This window comes from Gossypium hirsutum, chromosome D12 (assembly GCF_007990345.1).
Source record: "Gossypium hirsutum isolate 1008001.06 chromosome D12, Gossypium_hirsutum_v2.1, whole genome shotgun sequence".
NCBI lineage: Eukaryota > Viridiplantae > Streptophyta > Magnoliopsida > Malvales > Malvaceae > Gossypium > Gossypium hirsutum.
In genome coordinates, this window is record NC_053448.1 from 17,460,295 (window position 1) to 17,481,052 (window position 20,758).

The 20,758-nt window shown below is 34.8% G+C and overlaps 1 non-coding gene across 1 annotated transcript; it reads right to left on the reverse strand.

Moving 5' to 3' along the window:
- Window positions 1-16,866: 16,866 nt before the first annotated feature.
- On the reverse strand, window positions 16,867-16,972 carry LOC121224792 (small nucleolar RNA R71). Its single transcript, XR_005922537.1, has one exon. It is a non-coding gene; the product is annotated as a small nucleolar RNA R71 (small nucleolar RNA).
- Between the last annotated feature and the right edge of the window lie 3,786 nt (window positions 16,973-20,758).

Consider the following 20,758-nt stretch of genomic DNA (forward strand, 5'->3'; position numbering starts at 1 on the left):
ACACTGACCTTTGCGCATTACGACTTGGATATCTCCCTGTACAGGGATTCAATACTGATGATGTTTGTTTCTATAGAAACTAGACTCAGAGAGGAATCTATAAATATATGTCTTGACTCCTAATTGTCTCTGGTTAATTTATAATGAATTTCCAAAGTCAGAACAGGAAATCCAGAAACCGTTCTGGCCCTGTCTCACGAGAACCTGAATATCTCTTAACATACTGTCCGTATGATTGTTTCGTTACTTTCCTATGAAAATAGATTAATCAAGGTTCGTTTACATAATTTATTCACTATTTAATACCATTCATACTATTTTTAGTGATTTTCCAAATCTACATCACTGCTGCTGTCAGCATCTGCCTTTAAGGTAGACTTTACCTATTTCATAGTTTCCATGATTCAACTAGCCCTTTTTGCATAAATAGCACAATTTATGATAGTGATTAACCATTCCCATGGCCAATCCTTGTCAAGCATATCCACACCAAATGATTATAACATTATACTCAAACATATATAAGCCATTTTCGCATGGCTATCCAAAATTATACAAGTCCAAAGGGTCCATGACCCACAACAAACGGGTAGTCCTATACATGCCATTTCGAAGGTCAACCAAAATTGTACCAAAAAGGGGGGGGCTTTGATAGTGTGGGCGACTTCGACTTCAAAATCCCGAGTCCGATAGCTGAAGAACCAAAATCTATAAAACAGAGAATCAAAGAAACGGAGTAAGCATTAAATGCTTAGTAAGTTTTGAGCAAAGAATTTAGACACAACCAAAGTATAGCATTCATGTAGCTAAACGGATAATTTCATATGCACAAATTTTCAATATCATACTTACTTCACATTACCAACCCTTATATTCATACACAAAGATCAACTTAGCCAAAGGCCGGTAGCTCATTTATCAACTGAGCGAATACTTATTTGTAAGGGCTCAACTAATTCAAAGCACATACGAAACATACCTCAATGTTGGGATGTTACAAGCGTATTAACTGAAATTTTTACAGCAAGATCATTCATTCCCAAATCACGTACCTTCGGAATTTAACCGGATATAGCTACTCGTTCAAATGCCTTCGGGACATAGCCCGGTTATAGTAACTCGCACAAATGCCTTCGGGACTTAACCCGGATTTAGTAACTCGCACAAATGCCTTCGGGACTTAACCCGGATTTAGTAACTCACACCAATGCCTTCGGGCTTAGCCCGGAATTAGTATCTCGCACAAATGCCTTCGGATCTTAGTCCGGATATGGTCACTTAGCACAAAGCCTTCGGGACTTAGCCCGGACATCATTCGAATAACCATGCACATTTAACAATAAATCATGACACATTCGTATTTCATTTTCATTAGCAAAACTCTAACACAAGACACTTATCACTCTTGCCATTTCGGCTCAATAGCCACACACAAAGAGCACGATTTTGATTTGCTTAAAACATGATCTAATCAAATAATAATTTAAGCTCTATTACTCAAGAACTTACCTCGGATGTTGTCGAACGGTTTCGACGGCTATTCGACCACTTTTTCTTTCCCTTTATCGGATTTAGTTCCCCTTTGCTCTTGAGCTTAATTCAAACAAATTTAACTCATTAAAGTCTCATTTTGCTAGCTTATGGCCGAATATGACAAGGAGTTTGATAGGTCATATGGCCACCTTTTAGCTCAAATACACAATGGTCATACGCATTTTTAATCACATCAAGCAATTTAATACAATTCATTCGAACATCAAAAGAGAAGCTCAAGGTACTTAGCCCATATATACATTAGACACTAGAGTCACATATGTACGAAATCACGAATCGAATTCAACATACTAGCTAATATTTCCCCTTAGCCGAATTTTCTAAGTCAAGCTAAAGCCATCAATAGGCTACCTATGGCCGAACATACACATAACTTATGTACTTATTCATGTGGCCGAACATACATGTCTATGTTGGGGCCGATTGCTTCACAACACCATACCATTTCAATTTTTGGTCATGGTTAAACAAAGAACTTAATGTCTCACTCAAAAATGCTAAAAAGAAGATTCAAGAATCATCAATCCACCATCACATGCACCATTACAAAGCTTCACTTTTAGCATGCAAATGATATCAACACCAATCCACCTTGGCCGAATATCATCTCCATGACATAGTAAAGATTTGAACCATGGGCTATTTAGAACTCAAGCTAACTACTAAAACATGCATGCATCTCATGGAACATCATCAAACATACCTTAGTCTATCAAACCACCATAGCCGATTTCCTCAAAGCTCTTTTTCCTTCTTTTTCTTTCTCCTATTCGGCCAAGAACAACATGAGAGCTTTTCTCTTCTTTTTTTTTTGGTCATGCATGAGAATGATGAACACATTTTTTTCTCTTTGTTTTCTTCCTTCAATTTCTTATTAGTTTATTGCCCATGCTTCTTATTTTATTCTTCCATTAACACAACATGTTTCATGACATGTTTTGCCCATGCTTCTTATTTTATTCTTCCATTAACACAACATGTTTCATGACATGTTTTGCCCATGCTTCTTATTTTATTTTTCTGTTAACACAACATGTTTCATGACATGTTTTGCCCATCATCCCTTGTCATGGCCGACCACTAGTACTTAAATGGGGGGAAATTGACATGCAAGTCCACCCCTTTGATTACATGCACTATTAGGCCACTTGCATTTGCCTAGCACATTTCTAAATTTTCTCACATAAGTCCTATCAACTAAATTCACATGCAATTAACTAAATCGAAGCTTAAAACTTTCACACATTTATATTCACATATTTTAGGCAATAATTATCACATTCAAATAATTTGGTGACTCAGTCTAGCGGTCCCGAGACTGCTTTCCGACTAGGGTCACTTTAGGGCTGTCACAGGTAAGGCTAATGTTGTAGTTGATGCTTTGAGCCAGAAATCTCTATTTGCTTTACGAGCAATGAATGTCCAATTATTACTAACTGATGATGGTTCAATCATAGTTTAAATGAGGGCTAAATCGATGTTTTGTCAACAAATGTGTGAAGCTCAGAAAAATGATGAGAAGTTACAGGCTAAACGGGTACATTGTGAATTCGGTAATGACTCAGAATTTCAGATTGGGACTGATGGTTGTTTATTATTCAGAGGTAGAGTATGTGTGCCAAAGGATACAGAGCTCATACAGAATATTTTACACGAGGTCCATATCGGTACTATATCTGTACATCCGGGGAGTAATAAAATGTATAATGATATGAAAAAGGTTTATTGGTGGCAAGATATGAAACGGGATATCTCTGAGTTTGTATCAAAGTGTTTGGTATGTCAACAGGTTAAAGCTGAACATCAGATGCTTTCGGGGTTACTTCAGCCAATCACTATACCGGAATGGGAATGGGAAAAATTCACTATGGATTTTGTATCTGGGTTACCGATGTCTCCGAAGAAGAAAGATGCCCTTTGGGTAATTGTCGACCGATTGACAAAGTCCGCGCACTTTATTCCGGCATGTATGGATTATTCTTTAGATAAATTGGCTTAATTGTACATATCTAAGATTGTCAGACTACATGGAGTGTCTGTCTCTATTATATCAGATAGAGATCCCCAATTTACGTCTCGTTTCTAGGACAAATTGCAAGAAGCTTTGGTTACTCAGTTACATTTTAGCACTGCATTTCATCCTCAAACAGATGGCCAATCTGAGCGTGTAATTCAGGTTTTGGAAGATATGCTCCGATGTTGTATATTGGAGTTTGAAGGTAATTGGGAAAGGTATCTACCTTTGATTGAATTTGCTTACAATAACAGTTATCAGTCCAGTATTAAAATGGCTCAGTATGAAGCTTTGTATGGTAGGAAATGTAGAACACCATTGTATTGGACAGAGCTCAGTGAAAAGAAAATACATGGGGTTGATTTGATCCGGGAAACAGAAGAAAAGTAAAACTGATTCGAGATAGTCTAAAAGTAGCCTCCGATCGTCAGAAGTCATATGCCGATCTTAAACGAAAAGAGATTGAATTTTAGGTGGGTGATAAAGTATTCCTAAAAGTGTCTCCTTGGAAGAAAGTACTTCGGTTCAGTCGAAAAGGTAAATTGAGTCCAAGATTTATCGAACCATATGAAATCATAGAAAGAATTGGACCGGTCGCTTATCGATTAGCATTACCACTGAAACTCAACAATAATCATAATGTTTTTCATGTATCTATGCTAAGAATGTATCGATTAGATCCTTCGCATATTATTTCTCCGACAAAAGTAGACATTCAGCCGGATATGACTTATAGTGAAGAACCGGTCAAGATATTAGCATGGGAAACAAATGAGCTTAGAAATAAGAAGATAAATTTGGTAGAAGTATTATGGAAAAAACATGGGATTCAGGAAACGACATGGGAACCTGAAGAGGCAATGAGGAAACAGTACCCGAATCTCTTTACTGGTAAGATTTTCGAGGACAAAAATCCTTAAAGGGGGGAGAGTTGTAATGGCCCAAATTTAAGGTTATCGGAATAATGGTTTCGTAACCACAAATTTGATTTAAAGAGAAAATTATTATTAATTTTTATGATTTAACGAGTGATTAGATATAAGTACTAGAGTATTGATAATAAATTTTATTGATTGCATGCCTAAATTGCCTATTAGGACTTAGTTGCAAAAGTGGGTAAATATGAGTTTTAGATGATAAATGATTTATTTGAAGTGCATAATCAAATTAGAGGTCCTTAAATAGTAATTACACCATAAAATTTCCATGGACAAAAATAAGCATGCATAGATAAAAATAACTAAAGTTTTAACGAAGGGTATTTTAGTCATTGAATAATAAAAAGAATAAAAAGGGAAAAAGATGGCAAAAATATCATCTTCTCCAAAAAGCTTGCTGCCAAAATTTGAAGGACACTATAGCTAGTGTTTTCACACTTTCTCAAGCTCATAGTAAGCGATTCCAAGCCCCGTTTTTAATGTTTTTTCTGTTATTGAGATCCCGATAGCTTAATTTAGCTTATTCTAGCAATAATTTAACCTAGAGTTTATATTTGGAAAATACCCATAGGTGAAAAGTGTTTATTTTGAGGTTTTAAGGTATAAAATGAAGCTAGAAATTATGTTAAACAACTTTTGCTAGACGATTTTAAGCGAAAACGAGTAAAACTCCATAATCAGTAAAATACCTAATGTTCATAAGTAGATGTTAAAGTGAGAATTTGATGTTGTCATAGAAGAGAAAAATCTTCTGCATGTTGTAAAACATAAGAACAAGAGATGAAGTTTAATTTCTGAGCTTTGGGGTAAAAGTGTAATTATGTAAAAGTTTAAGGGCAAAATTGTAATTTTGCCAAAGTTAGTGCCGAGGGCTGTTTTAATGAATGTGAGTATTAAATAAGTTAAATTTTCTATTATAGATCAGGAAGAACGGAATTCGAGGTTAGATCGAGGAAAGAATAAGATTGTAGACTAAGTGGTAGATTTGGCTATATTTGGTACCGAGGTAAGTTTATAGTAAATAAATATAATATTTTAATAATTATTAATAATGCTGCTATTTTCCAGAAATTATGTATTTATTTTATGAATTTATTTGATGTTGACTCAAGTATGAGACGATAGAGAATTGATATTAAAAAGTCCCGTTGAAACATAAGGAAGGTATTGGATACAAATGTCATGACAGTTGGGCAAAGAGATCCCATGTAAGACCATGTCTGGGACAATGCATTGGCATCCTTGAGATCATGACAGGTCCCATGTAAGACCATGTCTGGGACATGGTGTTGGCACTGAGACGAGAGGTCCCATGTAAGACCATGTCTGGGACATGGCGTTGGCACCGAGATGAGAGGTCCCCCATAAGTCCATGTCTGGGACATGGCATGGGAACCGATATGAGAACTCCCATGTAAGACCATATTTGAGATATGACATTCGCAGTACATGAAACATCCCATATAAGACCATGTCTGGGACATGGCATGAGAACCGATATGAGAACTCCCATGTAAGACCATATTTGAGATATGACATTGGCAGTACATGAAACATCCCATATAAGACCATGTCTGGGACATGGCTTTGGCATGTTATTATCAGAAAGAGACCCAAGTATCCTTATTGTTCCAATGTGGCTCAACGGGCTAGTAACTAACTTATGTTCATGAAAGTTCAGTTAAAAGCATAAATGGAAAGTTCAAGTGAGTTATAAGAGTTAAGAGTATATTATGTTACCATTGAAAATCAACGTTTCAGCAAGAGAAAAGTAAGTCATAATTATGAGTTATCTAAGTAAACAAGCAGGAGAACGAGTAAGGAAGTAAGTAAAGAGGAAATTAAAGATATTGTCACTTGAGTATTATTAATTGTGTTAAATGATGCTATTTATTTACTTGTAAACTTACTAAGCATTATGCTTACTTTTTTAATTTTCTTTTTATATAGCATTATTAATCAAATTCGTGGATGCTAAAGATGTCGGAGATCGTCTACACTATCAACCACAACGACTCGGTATTTTATGATGAACTATGCTTGAACTATGGCATGAATAGGGACTTACTTATTTTGAATGTTGTATTATGATTTTGCTAAAGAATGATGTGTAAATATCTAAATATTAATGGTTTTCAAAATGGTTAAGTATGAAGGTGTTTGTTGTTCTACATGTCTATGTGATAACTTATGCATAGAAATCATGAAAGAGTAATAATTTGCAAAGAAATAGATTTCAGACAGCAGCAGTGACAGGATTTTGAAAAATCACTTAGGATAGTAGAAAATTAATTATAGGCTATATGATATATAGAATGAAATCTTGTTGAGTCTATTTTCATGGAAAAATAACGGTTTAGCAAAAGGAATTTTTTATTTTGAGATATGTGAATTTTGGTGAGACAAGGTCAGAACCATTTTGGAGTCCCTTGTTATGAGTTTAGAAAATCACTAAAAATTGTAGAAAAATATTTATGAGTTTTAATTTATATTTCTGAATCTTTATTTAGTCTATTTTCTGTAGAAACAAGTGATAACACCATATGAAAATCCTACAATGAGAAAACTTATTTTTAGTGACAAGAGGTCTGGACAGTCGAGTGGTGAAACAGGGGAGACTTTAACTAATAAACTGTACTAATTGGATGAACCAAAAATTCTGAAACATTTATGGTAAGAATATATATGAGTCTAGTTTTAGGAAAAAATTATGGATTTTTATTTTGAGTTCCGTAGCTCGAGTTATAAATGATTTAGTGATTGCTGCGTGAGTGGACAACTTTATCATAGATAGTGAGATAAAATTTAAAAGCAAACTTTTATGCCCCGAACTAATAAGTTAAATAAAGTAATGCCTCGAGCTCGACTCCGGCAAAAGTCTTGGGTAAGAGGTGTTACAACAACACTCTCATCCAAAGTAATTTGGGAGTCAATGTGGTAATTGGAATAATTGTGCACTTCAACCTTCACTCATTCCCTCTACAACAAAGCTAGACCACCGCTCTTACCCTCTGAATTGACCGCCAAGCATCCTTCCATCCTGTATATAGAATGAATATGAGAGAAGCTATTAGAATGAATTTTTGTTTCACAAAGAAAAATGACATCAAGGCTATTAGCAACGAGGAGTTGCTTTAACTCACGAACTGTCGCAGGATTACCAACCCCACGGCAGTTCCAGCTAAAGATTTTCATGGCTCTTGGCAGGGCTGACCGCCAGCCACCACCTTAACAGATGAAACATTCTCAAAAATTCTTCTCTTAACGATTCTAGCTGGGCTCTCTTCCAAATTTTTGCCATTTTAACCCCTTTGTCTCTTCCTCTTGCTCTTGAACCTTCCCATTCCATCCCTTATAGTCTTTTGATTCCTTCATCCATAGGAGAGATGGACAAAGACTCTTCTTCGCAGCTCTTTTCCTTCCCTTTATATTCAGGCTGCCCATTTTCATCCCTTGAATTAGTTTGACTCTCTTCCTTATCATCATTCATTTGAGTCTTATGCTTAATTAATTCCACTCTATTCCTTTTCAATCCCCTTTCTTAGTTCGGGTGAACGGTTGGTGCTCTCAACCAGCTTCCGTACTGGAGATTTTGTTTGTTCAACCCTACCCCTTCCACTTTATTTTTACAAGTTTTAATTGAATGTCCTATCAGACCACACACATAACAAAAGTCCGGCAGCGGTTCATACTTTATTAACCCTATTGTTTCCACCCCCTTTTATCGACAAGTTTCACCACCCTCCTCAAGGGTTTCAACACATCAATTTTTACTTTAAGCCTCATGAACTCTGTCCATCCTCCAAAACGATCCTTCCAATCAATAGCAATCAGCTCACCTAAAGCATTCCTTACATCCATAGCCGTTTGACGTGCCATGAGCTCTATTGGGAAATTATAGACTCTAAGCCAAAAGGAAGACAGCCAGAATTCATAAGATTTTATGCCTTTTCTTTTCTCGAATGAAAACATCGAAAATAAGCAACTATCGAATAACCAGGGTGTAAGGTTAAGGATTCGGCTCCGGTCCTCTAGGCATCCAAAATTTAACGATCACAACCCCCTCTTTTAGTGCCACAAAATCCACCTCTTCTTTTGTATACCACAGTGGCTTGAACACCCTATACATCGCCTCCTTGTTTGGGCTATCTGATGCCATAATTTTGCCGATCGCCCAAATTTCAGATCATTGGGCACTTTTGTCTTCATTTTTTTTGATAACCTAAACATACTCTTCTTCTAAAAATTTTAGCCTCTCCAGGAGTTCATTTAACTTGTCCGTTGATGGTGGCATATCACTTTTTGGCCTTTCCTCCATAGGCACGGCCGAAAAGGAAAACTGTCAAGAAAAATAGCCCACGAAAAAGTGAAAGCAGCAATATAAACCAAAAGAAACCTACACCCCTAGAACCATCAATCCAAAGAAAATGCAAACATCTAGAAAACTAGAATCAAGGAAAAAAATAGAGGTCGCCAAGCACACGGCATAATCAAAACAACGCAAAATAGAATCAAGAACAGCAATAAAACCTAAGTAAGCAGATAAGATCAGGAAAATAAAAAAACAAGAAATCTTGGAGATTAATCACAAGGAAGAGAATAGGAAACAAGGAAAAGAAGAAAAAGATAAAAAAAACAACCAAAAGAACACAAATCAGCGCCCAGCCTTACCAAAATTCAAGAAACGATCCCCAAACCCCTGCATGCATGTGACAAAGCAAAAAGATGTATAGAATTTGATAACACCTTTTTCATGCAGAAACAGACACCAATAGTACGTAAAGAAGTAAGAAAATGACCAATAGGAATCATAAACCCCCGTGGGTCCCACAATTCCAGTAAACACATCAAAATTCCATGTACATAATCCAAGATCATTCAAAAATTAAAAATAATAATAAAAAAGACCAAAAAAAGAACAAAAGAGTAGATCAGACAGAAATCACTGCCAGAACCAATGGATTAATCCCTGCAGGGATGTCAACAACTTTGATGGGAACAACGTCAGAATCAATCACGTCAGTCCAATCACCCTGAACGACACTGAAAGAGAAACAAAAAAACTTTGAGAACCAAGCACACTCACAATGCAACACCCTTTAAACTGCCATAAAATTCTAAAGAATAAGGTAGACACAAGAACGTAAAATCAAGAATAGAAGGCATCTGAATCTTGGAGAAAATTGCTTGCTGTTGCTGCTGCTACCAGGCAACGCTACCAGGCGACATTCGAGTTAGAACACAAAGCTTACTGGACTCTCCAACGACTCAAGTTGGATCATAAAAGTGCCAAAGAGAAACAAATGCTTCAACTTAATGAATTAGAAGAATTCCAAATGTCTCCATATGAGAGTGCCAAATTACTTAAGGAGAGACTCAAGAAATGGCATGACAAGCACATTCGAGTTCGAGAATTTGAAGCAAGTCAGCAAGTCTTGTTATTCAATTCCAGATTAAGGTTCTTTCCAGGTAAGTTAAAATCACGTTGGTCTAGTCCATTTATGATTCGTCGAGTCTATCCATACGGAGTTGTTGAACTTCAAGGTAAGGGAGGTAATTTTTGAGTTAATGCTCAACGCTTGAAACATTATTGGGGAGATAAAATTGAACAGAATCAAATCTCGTTCATTTTATCATATATTTAATTTTTCTTGTTCTTCTGTTTGAATAAATGATTAGGGTATATTTTCGGGATTAGCATGTTTAAATAAATTATGTCTAGGAGATTGGAACTTAAGCAGGACCGCTTGTAACCTCTCTAATCTTTCTTGGGAATTGATTTTAACATAATTTCCCAATAAATTATTCCCTAAATGACAAAATAAATTTTTAGTTTTTCAAATAAAAGGGCCAATTTTGATCTAAGTTTATTGTTGCAACTCATTTTTGAATTTTCATTAACTCTAGAAACTTTATTGAATTATTTTTAAAAATTTGGTTGCTCTTTTTCTAAATATTAAAAATTTGGTTGCTCCTAAATTTTAATTTAATTATCTAATTTTTCAATTTATTAAATTATTAATATTTTATATTAATTAAATTTTTGAGAAAATAATTGTTACCATCTTATGATCAGGTTAATCATGCCTCGCAAGAGAACTCTTGCATCTGCCCAAATTGATGAATCACAAAACAAGTTCCACTGTGAATAAGCCAAAGCAAGAAACAAGAGTATCTTCAAGAATCAATAGATGCATCCAGAGAAAGGTTTCACATTGAAAGAAAGCAACTATATTGGTTTTATGGCGCGTATTCGTCAGGTTCCTGAAACTCTCAATTGGGAGTTGTTTTGTGAGAGGATACCTAATGTGGATGAGGAGTTAGTATACGAATTCTATGTTAAATTAACCTCAAGCGAGTTGATGGAAGTTCCAGTTCGTGGAATCAAAATACCAATAATTTCAAACGCTATTAATGAGTTCTTTGAATTGCCTGATTTAAAAAATGACGAATGTTCCTCCTTGATGAGCAATATAGAGTCTAAAAATTTGCATGAAATTCTCGAGGAACTTACAGATCCAAGTTCTAAGTGGATTATGTCAAAGCAAGGAATCCACACTTGTCAAAGAAGAATATTTGACAGCACTCACAAAGGTATGGTTCTACTTCATCCAATTTAGCCTTATGCCTAGCTTACATGGGACTACAATCTTATTAGAGCGAATGGTCTTATTATACTCGATTTTAACTAGGAAGACCATTGATGTGGGAAAAATCATCCTGAGAGAAATGTAGAATTGTGTCGTTAGACGTTCACGTTCTGGCCCAGCTTACTTTCCTTTACTATAACAATTCTGTGCTTGAAAGCTAAAATTCTTGCAAACATAAAGAAGACAGGTTATAGCAAGGGCACAATCATAGATTGGGATCTCTATCGAATAGCTGGAGACTCTGTTCTATAGCAGCGAGTTGAAGAAAGTGAGGATCCCAAAAAAAAGAAGAAGAAGATCACAGAGATCGAGCCAGTGCAATCAGCTGAAGTCCCTGATAAGGTGGAACCAATGGAACCAGAACCTGAACCTGATATCTAGACTTCAATGTTCAGAGCTCAACCGCCTCACCCAGATCTTCGAGATGAGGTGTCAAAGTTAATGAACATAATGCAACATATGCAATGGCAACAACAAGCTTACTAGAAATACTCAAAAATAAGGGATGACTCGATGAGAAGTGCTCTTACGAAAATTTACAATGACCCATTTATTTTTATGCTTGGGTTTTCAGATTACATATTTGAACCATGGAGCCTATTATCAAAAAATGAGCGAAGTGATTCATGCAAACACAATAATGATGGAGCAAAAGATGAGTCAAATTCGGAAGGATCTGTAAATAAATAAAGGGGGATCTCAACTTTAGTTTATTTATGTTCATAGGTTATTTTAGGATAAATTTAATTAGGAATTCTTTAATAATAAAACAAGAGATGGAAATCATTAATAAAATTGAACAAGTCGCGAAGTATAGAGTGTGGAAATAGATATATACATGTCTAGGATTGGATTTAGAAAGAGCTTGGTACTTAAGTAGTCAAATAGACTCAACTCCTCTTTTCTAGAATCCTACCTGGTGTATAGTATCTATTCACTTTAAACAATGAGGACATTGTTCATTTTAAGTAGGGGGACCAAAAAATTGAAATTATTTCCACTCAGAATAAATAGTTCTTTTAATTATGATTAGGATATATTTTGTTCAATAATTTGAAATTTTTTTCAGTATGCTAAAATTCAGTATAAATAAAGTTCTATTATTTCAATAAATTGTTATGTTAGCTGAATAATGATATAAATGTATTTTTAATAAAGCATGCAAATCATACCATAAAATTTTTAGCTCCTTAAGAAAGGTAGGCATGCATGAAAGTTTAAGTCTCTAGAATTGACTTAGTACTTTCTTGAGGTGAAATCCTAGAAAGCATGGAATGTTGAAAATGATTTAGGCAACTCTTGTTTGGACCGTTTGAGCCTTTCAAGCCAACCTTGATGAAATTTTATCCTTTGAAACCAAACAGAGACTATATGGCCTAATTTTATTTGAACCCTTGCAATATTTAGCCATCAGTTCTCTCTTAATTATCTTTAAATTGTCCCAAATACTAGACTCAGTACTATTCAGAATATTCTTTGAAAATAAGTTTGGGGGAGTTGAAAGAAGTATCAAATGTTCTAAAAATCGTAGTACATACAGTAAAATGCTCAAAAAAAAACAAAAAGAGCACATGTACTTGAAAGAAAATAGATGTATAAAGGAGCATTTTAAAGCAAAGTAAGTTGGTTTATTGAGGGAATTATTCCAAAGGTCTTATTGAAGCTGATCTAGGGTTTAAAAGCCTAAATTTATCTATCTTTTACCTACCTCTAGCCTAGCTACGTTACAACCTTTTTTAAAGACTTATTGATTCATGTTTTCTATGCTACATGCATTAGTGGAGAGAAATTGTTATATTCAACATATGAAGGCATAAGTTAAACTTAATGATTGCAGCTGAATCTTGAATAAAAGAATAAAATCAAATTGGTACGAGTTAAAATGTCTTGTTAAGGAAGCAATTAGTCTAATTGTGCTATCATAATAGTTGTTGAGATTAATTTGAACGATATGTATATTTAAGTAGCATAACTATAAAATTTCTTGTTTTTGAGCATAAGTATATTAAAATCATAATTCTAGGAAGAATGTTATTCTGAAGGAATTTTTTAAAGGTGTTTTTCGAGTAATTCTTTTTAATTTTTGCATTACTCGAGATGAGCAATGAATTATGTTTGGGGGTGTGGAAACACAAAAATTTAGACATTTTTACATACCCTTTTTAACTTAAAATCATACAGTTTCAATAAAATTTTTGTCGAAAAAATAATTAATTTTTACAAAATAATTAAAGTGCACTTAAAATATGAACATGTTGAATTTTAGTTAATTTTATAATTAATTTTGATGAATTTTGGTTATTTTCGACAGATTTGCACAAAAGGCGAAAAATGGCTCGGTAAACACTGCTAGAAGCGCAAAACCGAGAAGCAATTTGAAGTATCAAGGCGAACTAAATTTTAGCCTAAGACAGTCCAAAATTATATGTATTAATTCATAATATAATTAATTTTAATTTATATCCAATTTAATTTGGGTTAATAAATTATTATTAATTAATTATGAAAAAGTGGTCCAGTTGAACTGAACCGACCAAGAAATGGACAGCCCAAAAACCGTCCCAAGAACTGACCCAAATCAACTTATTAGCTGATTATTTAAGCTTGCAAAGAGGCCCTTGAAGACTTGTTCAAGTTGCATTCAAACCCCTCCACAATTGGTGGCTTTATAGATTTTCCCCAAGCCTAAATTAGCAAACTTAAAACTATCAACCTTGCCACATGTGTGGCCGGCCAAGGGAGGGCTCTTTGGCTGAAAATTTTAGCTATTTTTAGCAGCCCTCGTCAGCTATAAGAACCCCCTTAGGCTGGTCATTTTAGAAACACACCTCAAGCATTCACATCATTCCTCTCTTCTCTCCACTTTCTCTCTTCTTTTCCATTCCAAAATTCCCTTGCTCTCTTGTCGATTTCTCCTCTTGGGAAAGGGGCATTCATCAGCTATTTGGAGTAGAAATTAAGTGTTCATAGTAGCCTTGGTCGATGAGGACAACGGAGAAGGAAGAACGGAGCAACTAGTCAAGCCACGGAAAAATACCAGATTTGATTCTTGTTCCCTATCTCTTTAATTTCTGTTGTTGTTATGCTTAACATATCTATGAATATTTATGTTGTTGGAATGATTAATTTAATCAATTTAGCTACAATTTAATTCGTGTTAGGTTGATTGCATTTCGTTTGTTAAAATTATTTAAATTGTGTTTATGTTGTTATAGGCCTCGGTAAGATGCTTGACTAAGTAAAAATCATGACTAAGTTATTCTTGCATTACAATTGTTAGGTAACTAATGAATTAATTATTTAAACGGATTGAAATTGTAATTAATGGAAACAGTACTTAATCAGTGCATGTTTAATCATGTAAGGTAGCTGAGGGTTAGATTAGCAACGGTATCTGATGATACATTTGCCTTGCATAACTTGCAAGATTATTGTGATTAAACTGTTTCAAGGTAAGGATACTTTGTTACCTCACATATTCTTTTATGTGCTTTTTAAATCGAGTTAATTGTTTGAATTGACATAGGGATATGTACCAGAGATTATTTCGATTTAATAAGTATGTATGTGCAATAACATATTTGCCTATTAAGAATTGTTTAATTGGTTGAATTGACATAGGGATATAGCCAAGAGATAAATGGATTTTGGTAGGTGAGTATGTTCATAAGTAAGCAAATTATCGAGTTTTCGTGAACTTATTCGTAACAATATAAACTTGAGTTTAATAATTCTAAGTTAAGAAATGTAATTAATCTAGCACAATTATGTCATCTTGATTAAAAGCGTATTTTGAAATCGTGCATTTGAGATTTATTTATTTAGTTTACTTAGTTTAAAATCTTAGTTTTTAATCACCCTCTTCAAACAAAGTATTTTTCTTCACCAAAGTGTTTTAAATAGCATTCATAAATAATTCTTTTCACAGTCCCTGTGGGTACGATAACTCGACATTTACTTGTCACTTTATTACTTGTTGCGATTGTTTACACTTGCACATTTTCGTCGTTCCAGCTGTCTCATATTTAAATCTTTCTATGACATTAAATACTTCATACTTTTATGATCTGTAAAGATGTGACATTTTTTACCGTACAAATGGTGTCAGCCAATCTTCAACACAAACACAATAGCTGCAAGTTCTAAATTATGTGTCGAATAATACTTTTTGTGTGGCTTCAACTGTCTAGAAGCATATGCTATCACTTTGCTTTCCTACATCAAAACACAACCTAAACCATTTAAAGACGCGTCATTGAAAATTACGAACTCTTTACACGACTCAGGTTGAGCTAACACCAGTGCCTCGGTCAATAACGCTTTCAACTGATTGAAACTTTGCTAGTATTTCCCAGACCACTCAAATTTCACATCTTTTTGCAATAATCTCGTCATCGGTGTAGCAGTCATTGAAAATCCCTTAACAAACCTTTTGTAATACCCGGCTAATCCCAAAAAGCTTCTAACCTCAGATACATTTCTCAGAGGTTTCCAATCAACAAAAGTTGAAATCTTGCTTGGATAAACTCTGATGCCCTCGACTGATACAACATGTCCTAGAAATCTGACTTCTCAAAGCCAAAATTCACATTTGCTAAACTTGGAGAATAATTGATTTTTGTGTAGAGTTTGCAAAATAATTTTCAAATGCTCAACATGCTCAGACTCATCCTGTGAATATATTAAAATATCATCGATGAATACCACAACAAATCAGTCCAAATATTGCCTAAAAATTTTTTTCATCAAAACCATAAATACTGTAGGTGTATTAGTTAAAACCAAACGGCATCACAAGAAATTCATAATGTCTGTACCTGGTCTTGAATGTGGTTTTTGGTACATCAAAATCTTTAACTCGCGGCTGATAATAACCAGAACAAAGATCAATCTTCGAAAATACTATTGCACCTTTCAACTGATCAAACAGATCATCAATTTGCAGCAATGGATACTTATTCTTGATCGTAACTTTATTGATTTGGTGGTAATCAATACATAATCTCATAGATCCGTCCTTTTTATTAATGAACAGAACAGGTGCACCCTAAGGTGAAAATTTGGGTCAAGCAAAACCTCTTTCTGTCAACTCTTGTAACTGCACTTTCAACTCTTTCAACTTAGTAGGAGCCATTCTGTAAGGAGCTATCGATATCGGAGATGTTTCCGGTACTAAATCAATAGCAAACTCAACCTCTCTGATCGGCGATAACCTAGGTAACTCTTCTAGAAACACATCTGGATACTCACAAACCACTTGAACTGATTGTAACTTCAACTCAAAAACTCTAGAATCAAATACATATGCAAGGTACGCATCACAGCCTTTTCTTATATATCTCTGTGCTGACATAGCCGGAATAATATTAGGCATACCACTTAAACTATCTGGTTCAATCTAAAGCTTTTCACCATTCTAACACTTTAACACAATAACCAGTAAATTTTCAAATACTCCAAACAGTGGGCCAATTCAATGGTATGCCCATGGAAGATCCACATTTTCACCTTTGATTATTCATGGAGGTGAGTGATTCGTTTAAGATAGCTGGTGTGATTGAAGATGCATTAAGGTTGAAGTTGTTTCTGTACTCATTGCAAGATCGAGCACGAGCATGGTTGAATTCTTTGCCACCAAGTTCAATATCTACATGGCATGAATTAACAAAATGGTTTTTGGAAAAATATTTTCCACCGAGCAAGAACGTAAAGTTGCAAAATGAGATAACTACTTTCCAACAATTGGAAGACGAGTCCTTATACAAGGTATGCGAAAGATTCAAGGAATTTCTTTGTAAGTGTCCTCATAATGGGATTCCTTATTGTATCTAGTTAGAGACATTTTATTACGGTCTCAACGCATACATAAGATTAATGGTTGATGCTTCTGCGGATGGTGTGGTTTTGTCTAAATCTTATAATGAGGCTTATGGGATTATCGAAAGGATCACTAGCAATAATTACCAATGGCCAACAAATCAAGCAATTTTTGAAAAACAACTAGCTAGAGTTCATGAAGTGGACGTACTGACTTCACTCTCTGCTTAGGTATCTTCTACTTCCTCAATGTAAAAATAGTTTACGACTAATGGTTTGAATCATTTTGCAGCTCAATCACCAAGTCAGTATGATGTTGTTTCTTACATATACTATGGGGATGGTCATTCTTTCAAGAATTTCCCTTTGAACCATGAGTCTATATATTATGTAAAGAATCAATATCAAAATAGAAGTGGACAAGGACCACAATCCAACTTCTAGAATCCATCATGGCAGAATCATCCGAACTTTTCCTGGAGTAACAAAGGAAATGGACCGAGCACTCATATGCAGCATAGACCCAGTCGATCTCAAGGGTTTAGCCAATAAGCTCCTAAAAACCACCTCAAGTTGAGTCATCAAACAATTTGGATGACTTGTTGAAGGCATACATGGAAAAAAATGACGCCTTGATCCAAAGTCAAACAGCAACACTAGAAAAATTAGGGAACCAAATGGGTCAATTAGTTACCGAGCTTCGTAGTACACCATAAGGAGCCTTGCCGAGCGATCAGGAAATCCAATGAGTTATGGTAAAGAGCATCACTAATTGATTGTGTTACGAAGTGGTAAGATTTTAGAACCCAAAGAGGTTGTGATTGAGATGAGCCTACTGAGAAGGAGGAAAGTCAATCAACAGTTGAAGTTCTTACACCAAAGAAATCAAGTTCTGAAAAATCTGATGAGATAAACCCTAAACTAGTAAAATTTGAGAAGCTAACACCTTCTTTTGCAAATTTTCCTCCTCAGAATAGTTGTCCGTATCAACTTAGAGTTCCATATCCTCAAAGACTTCAGTAGAATAAGCAGAAACAAGAGGTACAATTCAGGAACTTCTTGGATGTTCTAAAGCAACTTCACATCAACATCCCGTTGGTGGAGGCTTTAGAACAAATTCCCAACTATGTGAAGTTTATGAAGGATATTCTATCCAAGAAGAAATGACTTAGTGAGCATGAGACTGTTGCTGTGATGAATGAGTGTAGTGCATTCTTACAGAACAAGCAACCTTCAAATTTGAAAGACCCTGGAAGCTTTATGATACCCTGGAACCTTAGAGCAAGCATCAACTTGATGCCCAAATCTATTTTCAAACTGTTGGGAATAAGTGAAGTAAGACCCACTACTGTGACACTTCAACTTGTGGATCGCTTGTTAGCATATCTCGAGGGAAAGATCGAGGATGTTTTGGTAAGAGTTGATAAGATTATTTTTCCTGCTGACTTTATTGTGTTAGAATTTGAAGTAGATAAGAACTTTCTGATCATCCTAGGGAGACCTTTCCTAGCCACGAGAAGAACGTTATAGATGTGTAAAAAGGAGAACTCACCATGCGAGTTTAAGACAATAAGGTAACATTTAACATTCTGAAGGCCATGAAATTTCTCGATCCGAGAGAGGAATGTTCAATAATAGAGGAATTAGAAACCTTAGTTTCTATGGAATGAAAGAGCAATTTTGAAGAAGATTTGTTGGAGAACACTTTAGGGTTTTAACCCTTAGAAGATGAAAAAGGTAATAACGGTATGGCTTTAATGGAAGCCAATCCCAAGAGTTATGTTCAACCACTATGGTTTGAACTACTAGAGTTAGAAGTTTGAGAATTTACACAACCCAAGTTGTTAATTGAGGAACCACTTAAGCTTGAACTAAAGGTACTTCTAATGTGATCCCGACCATGACATGTTTCGATACAACTCGACGACCTCAAAATTGCCCTAAGCTCGAGGGGCCCAAGTGAAAAATGAAGCTTAATTTCAGCTTAATGAGCTCAATTTTAGCTTCTTCAAGCTCGTCTAGTTCAACCCAAGCTCATTTAGCTTAACTTCAACACATTTTTAATTTACTGGAATAAGTGTTTAGTTGTTGGAAAAAATTACTCATCTTAGTTAATTGAGTTGCTGGAATAAATTACTCATCTTAGTTAATTAAGTTCATCTTAGTTAATTTAGTTGCTGGAATAATTTATTGTTGCATGTGTTTTTAGTTTATTAAATTAAGTTATGTGTTAAATGTGTTTATTTACAGTTTATTAATTAAACTTATTAAGTCTAATATGTGTTTAAATGTGTTTAATATGTTTAATGTGTTTTAATGTGTTTGTTAATAAATGCTTGCAGGTGACTATTTAGTTGCTTATTAAGTTTAGTGTGTTTAAGTGTGTTTTAATGTGTTTGTTAATAAATGTTTGCAGGTGACTATTTAGTTGGAATCAGTTAAGTATAAGGGCTGTTACAAAGTGTTAATTGTGACTATTCAGTTGGAATCAGTTACATACAAGGGGTTGTTACATCAATTAAAGGAAAACATTATACATCATTCAAAGGAGCTATTACATTATTTAAAGGAAAGCATTATACATCCTTTAAATTCAATAGCCTATTCTTCTTCTCCATGGTGTCTATTTTGTTGTCCAAGGGAGAATTTAAAGCTCTTCCTAAACTCTTTGGCTGCTCAAGAATGAAACCTAAGCATTCAAGATCATTTAATCAGCTGAATTGGAATATTAAAGTTGCTGTTACTTAGGCCTGGAATTTCAAGAGTTTGAGCTTAATGATTAAGTTAATTTTAGCTCATTATTAACTCATTTAAGCTGAATAATTGTGACTTTTCAACTAGGCCTTATTTAGCATTATAAATACTTGTAATCAGCTCATTGTAAGGGACTTTTGCTGAATTTATGTTAAAATTGAAACTTGTGAGATTTCCAATTCTCCTTGTTCTTTTCAGGACTAAATTGACTTATCAAGTTATCTTGTGGCGTCATTCCTTCCTTTGCTAAACCGAACTTATCACCTTTGGTGTGGCATTCATTATATCTTTGGTTCCTATCACATTTGATAGCGGGTCAAGGTTTTTTGCCGATTTTCCTAAACCAACATTCATCTAAGATCTACTTTGAGATTCGAGTCAACAATCTCTATTGTTGGTTCATTCCCTGCCCTTAGCCGATCTTTCCATTCATTATTAAACCTTCTTCTTTTTAAAACCTTTGTTTGGAGCCTTTCATCTATTCTGTTGAAACGAACTTAGCTTTACTCAAATTCACGATCGGGCACACACATACGACTCGAATCATTCCGAAACAAGTTTGTATAAACTTTCGTCTCATTTAAAATACATGCAAGTCGGTGAGAGAAGGATGTTACAACTTGATGAGTTGGAAGAGTTGAGGTTATTTTCATATGAGAATGCCAAGATGTGTAACAAAAAATATAAGAGATGACATGATACTCATATACAACCTCGTGAATTTAGAAAAGGTCAGAAAGTAATGTTATTTAATTTGACGCTAAGGTTATTTCCGAGAAAGCTCAAATCTCGATGGAAAAGACCTTATACCATCTACAAAGTTTATCCATATGGAGCTGTAGAATTGTAAGACAACCACAGAGGTACGTTTAAAGTTAATGGTCAATGTGTCAAGTATTGGGATGGTGAAGTTGAGCGAATTAAAACCTTGTTCAAATTATTAGACCCTTAATTTTTCATAGTTTTACTTTTTAATAAAAATTTAGAAATAATTTTCTTAAATTAGTACATTTAATTAATTCTGCCTAAGG